Source organism: Polistes fuscatus, unplaced genomic scaffold (genome assembly GCF_010416935.1).
Source record: "Polistes fuscatus isolate 324 unplaced genomic scaffold, CU_Pfus_HIC Scaffold15, whole genome shotgun sequence".
Classification (NCBI taxonomy): Eukaryota; Metazoa; Arthropoda; class Insecta; order Hymenoptera; family Vespidae; genus Polistes; species Polistes fuscatus.
In genome coordinates this window covers 1,123,976-1,130,116 of record NW_025113053.1, presented here as the reverse complement: position 1 = coordinate 1,130,116, position 6,141 = coordinate 1,123,976, and positions in this window count along the sequence as shown.

Sequence of the window (6,141 nt, the reverse complement as noted above, 5' to 3'; positions counted from 1 at the left end):
GACCGCGGAAAATAGGACGTGTATTAAAATTAGTCCAAGACGAATAAATTTGCGCCGAAAGGGAAAGATTAACCGATTCAGGAGGAGCGGTTATCAATGAATTAGATTTGATTTCAGTTGGGGACCGATTAAGAAACGCGAAATTAACTTTCTAGAAGAAATGTCTAAATCTTTACCATTTCGCAACCTTAATGACTAATTTCATCATTAAAATACCCACACCGATATTCGGACCACCATTTATACGATATGATAACGATATTAATTCAACGAAATAAGTTATCAATAAAAGATTTGTAGACTTAATCAACTCTGTTAAATGCAAACGAAAATCACAACTTCATAACAGGTAGGAGAAATATTCGACATATCAATCCCCGCTTCAGCCCAGCTAGATGGCTCGGGAACTATCATTCATCTATCAAACACCATCCCAAATAAGTCGCATAACAAACTTTGTTCACTTATGAAGAATTAATTACACGAACGATTGAAATAAAACAATATTAAAACTACAACTCAACGATTCCATAACACTAACTCCAACCTATTTTTTTAGTGGCAAACCATTTTCAATGATACGTAAAGTGAGACGACAGCGGGAATTTCCTGGATGCAACTCTACAACCGATAAGGAGACTCGAATCGAAACCGTGAAAACCATACGAGAAAACATCAAGCGCAGCGATGTTTATATTTATTCAATAATTTTAAATGTACTCTGTTGTATATGTTACGTGAAACTCGACACCTCAGATAAATTCATAACTATCATTCTTGTACGTACAAGACGATTAGATCGCCTGGCCAGCGATATGCAATTCTAATCAAACATCTACGACCAAACTTTGTAAACTTTAGCGTAAGACATCACGATACACTTACTCGAATAAAATATTATGATCGGTACCCTCTCAACGGGGGGAGTATGTACGATCGGAACGATCATAGCCGAAATCGAGTGTAACTAAAATACGAGATTTACTAGCGCCCACTAAATCGATAGAGAGTTACTAGTAACTAGCATCCATAACCCACCACTCGACCGTCGAGTGAGGGCACCCTGCGGGCACAATACGAAAGACCGCATTCTATTCAACCGCTGGACGCCTACGAGGACACTTGGAGACAAATTAATCGGAGACAACGAGCGAGAGGATCATAGAAAGACAAGGAGTTTATCTGTTGCGAATAATCTACAGATTTATAAATACGATAGAAGACAAAGAGTTTCTGTTAAGCGATATTCTTACAGATATTATAAATACGAAGAGAGACGTAGAGGCGGCAACTAACGGTGAGAGATATAATTTCTATTTCTTTCAACGAGATTGACCATCAAGGTTAATCATGACGAGAATTGATCACGGACACAATCCGTGATCCATCATCGTCCAGTTGTATTAATAACAACCAGGGTTTTTTTGCCGCAAGTTTTTTCCCTGACGAGCTAATAAGCATTGCACTTATTGGCTCAACCACGTGTTTAATTTAATTCAAATTCACCTTTTCACCCTCCTCATAATTAAGCTTAATCCAATCGCCGGAGGACTCCATGTTGGAGGAATTTTGGCAAATACAATCATGTTGTTGGGCATTAAAGGAGCTTTAAAATAGGTAATTTAAAACATTTTAAAAAAAGTTAGTCATCGGGAAATTAAAGTTTATGTGTACAGCATCTTTATTTTTTTTTTTAGAAAACCCTAAAGTTTTAAATAATTAAGTTTTAAATCTGTTTGTAGAGCATTAGAACAGCTTTAAAATGACCATATTATAGCATTTTAAAATTTGTTAGTTTTCGAGTAATTAAAGTTTTTGTGTACAAAGTACTACTTTTTTTTTAGACACCCTATGTATTTTAAATACATTTGCTTAACATTATATTCTTGGGCATTAAAAGAGCTTTAAAATAGTTTTTTAAAAAACTTTGAAAAAATTAGTCTTCAAGAAATTAAAGTTTTGTGCACAGCATCATTTTTTTTTTTAAAAAACCTTAAAGGTTTAAATAATTATGTTTTAATCAGGTTTTAGAGCATTAAAAGTGCTTTAAAATGACCATGTATAACATTTTAAATTTATTAGGTTTCCAATTATTAAAGGTTTTGTGTGCAAAATTCTTCATTTTTTTTAGACACCCTATGTATTTTAAATACTTTTGCTTAACATCATTATTTTTAGTAAAAAAAAGCTTTAAAATAGCTATTTTAAAAAATTTTAAAATTAGTTAGTCTTTGAGAAATTAAAGTTTATTTGTACAGCTTCTTTTTTTTCTAGAAAACCTATGTATATTAAAAACATATGTTTAGCGTAAGGTTATTTAGAATTAAAAGAGCTTAAAATTACTGCTTTAAAATGAATACTTTTAAAATGACTGCGTTAAATTATTTAAAATTTGTTGTTTTCGAGGAAAATTACTTTTTGTGTACAGATTCCTTCTTTTTTTTGAAAAACCCTATTATTTTAAATACTTAAGTATTTAGTCAGGTTGTGGAGCAGTAAAAGAGCGTAAAATGACCATGTCATAAATTCATATTTATTAGTTTTCCAGTTATAAAAATATTTTATACAGAGTACTACTTTTTATTAGACACTCTATGTATTTTAATACTTTGCTTAACATCATGTTGTTGGGCATTAAAAGTGCTTTGAAATAGCTATTTTAAAAAAATTTAAAATAAGTTATTTTTTTTCTCTTCTTCTTCTTCTTTCTTTAGTTTAGGCAAATTGCCTGTTTCCTTAACGACGTTTTCTGCATTGCACTGTTAAATGTCGCACCATCGTTTCGTGGGCGCCCGTGCTTCTGCGGCCTGCCGTGACTTCCCGTGCAATCTGACAATTCTTCTGTTCTTCCTGTCTTCTTCTTTTTCTTTTTAGTATCCATTCGTTGATGTTTTCCACTTGCATGTTCTCTTATATCTTCACTTCTCTCTCGATCCAGCAGTGTTTTTCCAACTATTCTGCGAAGCACTCTCATTTCGGTTGTCTCTAGTAATGTTTCGTTTTCGCCGTGTCTGGTCGAGTTTCTGCGGTATGTGACTAATAGGTCTTACCATTGCCTTGTAAATTCTGCTTTGGTCTCTATGTCAATGTTTTTGTTTCGCCATTTGTGTCATTCAAACAGCCCCGCTATTCTGGATGCCTTCGTTGTCTGTTCTCTTACCTCTGCTTCAACATCACCATATCCTGAGATTTCTATTCCTAGGTACTTAAATCCATTTCCTGCTGAATACCTTCCCTTCAATTTCCAGTTTGCATCTTAACGGGCGTCTTTGATGTTGTCATGCATTTAGTTTTCTGGGGCCGATATTTCATGTTGAATGATTTGGCTATGCAGTTAAATCGGTGTAGTAGACGTTGTAGATCATCCTCATTTTCGGCCACTAATACACGTCATCAGCATAGCATAGGATGGTTATTTCTTCACTGCCATTTTATATCCTTTTAGCAGTCGTTACGTTTCTTATGATTTCGTGCCAAGAATGATGTTAAAAAAGCAGGGGACTTAGGGAATCCCCTTGTCGGATACCACGACCTGCATCAACGTTCAGTCAGGCCCATTATCTTTTCTTGGATCTTGTTGTTTCTATAGATGTTCTCTATGGTCTTAATAAGATTATCGGAATTTGCCGGTTATAAAGGAGGGAGAATATCATCCTTAATGCACACGTCGAAGGCCTTTTCCAGATCAATGAAACACATATATGTTGTCTGTTGTATTCATGGATGTTCTGGTTATCTGTCTATGAGGAAAACCGCGTCGTGCATGATCTACCTGATCTGAATCCCTGTTGTTCGTCTTCTAGATTCGTTAAGCTGTTAATTTTATTCGTTATAACTTTTGTTGTTAGTTTCAATGAAGTGTATTAAAAGATTTATTCCCCTGTAATTTGTAGGTAGTTTTTTGTCTCCTTTTTTAAACATAACTATAGTTGTGCTGGTTCGCCATTCATCAGGTATTTTGTGTTGGCAGAGTATTTTTTGGATTAGGAATGTTAACTGTTGTGTGAGACGTTGGCCACCATATTTTAGTAATTCGTTGGGATGCCATCTTGCCCTGAGCTCTTCCTATTCTTTAGATTTCGAATAGCTGTTTTCTACATCACTGGACTCAATTTGTATGTCGTTTTAGTTACTATTTCTGGCGTAGTTAGTTCCGCTTGAGGTTCTTCTGATTTTAGAGTTCTGTTAAGTAGTTAATCCAGGTTTCGTGTGATCTGATTTGTTTCGATCATTTCGTTGACCTCCTTCTCTTGATTTCTAATAAATCGCCAGATTTGTTTTGGAGTCCATAGAAGTCCACTCTCCATTGCTTCGAAAAAATCTCCAATGATGTTGTTTTGTTTGCCTACTAATGTCGCTGTTTGATTCCGGATTCGCCTATACGTTTCGTATGATTCAAGGTGTTCGTAATGTCCTAGTTAAGGTGCCATTGCTTTTTTTTGCATATTTCCTTATCGCTGGGCGGAACCAAGGAGTCTTGATCATTCTAGCCCGGTTTTTTTACATTCGTGTTCCCGGGCTTCGTATGCAGCTTCTAAAATGTTGGTTCTTAGTTTCTTCCAGGCTATGTTTATGTTGTATCTTCTTCTTTTAGGGTCTTTTTTCGATTTTTTCTTCAACCTGTTCTCGTATAGTTGTTTGGTTGGTAAGTTCCATAGTGACTCGATGTTTATTTTCGATTCTTGAGTTGCTCGTGCAAGATTCCTTTGGGGTTTAAACTTCATTCTTATTTTTGCTAATAACAGGCTATGATCGCTTCCTACATTCGCGGAGTTTAATGTCCTAACATCTAATATTTGGTTTGGGTTGGACGTATCAGTTAGTAACAAGTAATCAATTGTAGACCTGAAGCCTCTGGTGTTGCTGTATGTAAATTTAATATTGTTCCTTATGATTGTAAAATGTATTATTAATCCTTAGCTCGTTAAATGTGCATAGCTGTGTCATTAGTTCTCCATGTCATTTAACACGTTTTCGTTGAACCTTTGTTTTATTCCAGGTATTATTTCATTTCCGATGCGAGCGTTGAAATCTCCAAGGATTATCATTTGTTGGTTACTTGGTAATGATCCGACTAAATTTTGTAGTTGGTCGTAGAAGGCTTCTCTTTCTTCTTTCGGTTTATTATTCTCGGGTGCATAGATTGACATTACATTAATTTTTGGCTTCCCGCTTCCATTTGTATTTAAGATGCGTGAAGATATATAATTGCATTCTTTTACGTTGTTCTGATACTTTTTCGATATGCGATGGCTACCCCTCTTTTGCCCTGGTTTGTTTTTCGACTCCACTATATCACCAGGTAGTCGTCGTATTGTATTTGCCCTTTGCCTTTCTTTTTTGGTTTCTTGTAAGGCGCAAATATCAATGTTGTTGTCCTTTATTTCCTTCAGGGTTTCTGGTCTTTATGTTAAACGATTTTATGTTCCAGGTAGCCAAGCGCAATATATGTTTTTTTTTCCATTCCTTAGTCCTCTTACTGCATGGGTCGTCATCGTTAAATCCTCCTGTTCCGAGGCAAAATTTCGTCCTTTTGAGCAGATTTCCTTTTTTACGTTGGGTAGGGAGCTGAGCCTGGCCCAACAACCTTCCTCCTTTACCGGGCTGAGGACCGGCAACATGATCGCTGATTTCGATGTTCCATCGATCATGGCAGACGGAGTTAAGTTATTCTCGAGAAATTAAAGTTTAATTGTAAAGCATCTTTCTTATTTTTTTAGAAAACCTATGGTTTTAAATACTTAAGTTTTAAACTGGTGTGTAGAGCAATTAAAAGACTTAAAAATGACCATGTCATAATTTCATAATTTATTAGTTTTCTAGTTAGAAAATATTTTATACAGAGTACTAGTTTTTTTTTAGACACGGTATGTATTTTAAATACTTTTCTAAACATCAGTTGTTGAGGCATAAAAGAGCTTTAAAATTGCTATTTTAAAACACTTTAAAATATTTAGTCTCGAGAAATTAAAGTTTATGTGTAAATACCTTCCTTTTTTAGAAAACCAAAAGTTTTTAAATACTTAACTTTTAAATCTGGGTGTTGAGCATTAAAAGAGCTTTAAAATGACAATATTATTAAATTTTAAAATTTGTTAGTTTTCGAGTAATTAAAGTTTTTGTGTTTAGAAAATTTTTTTA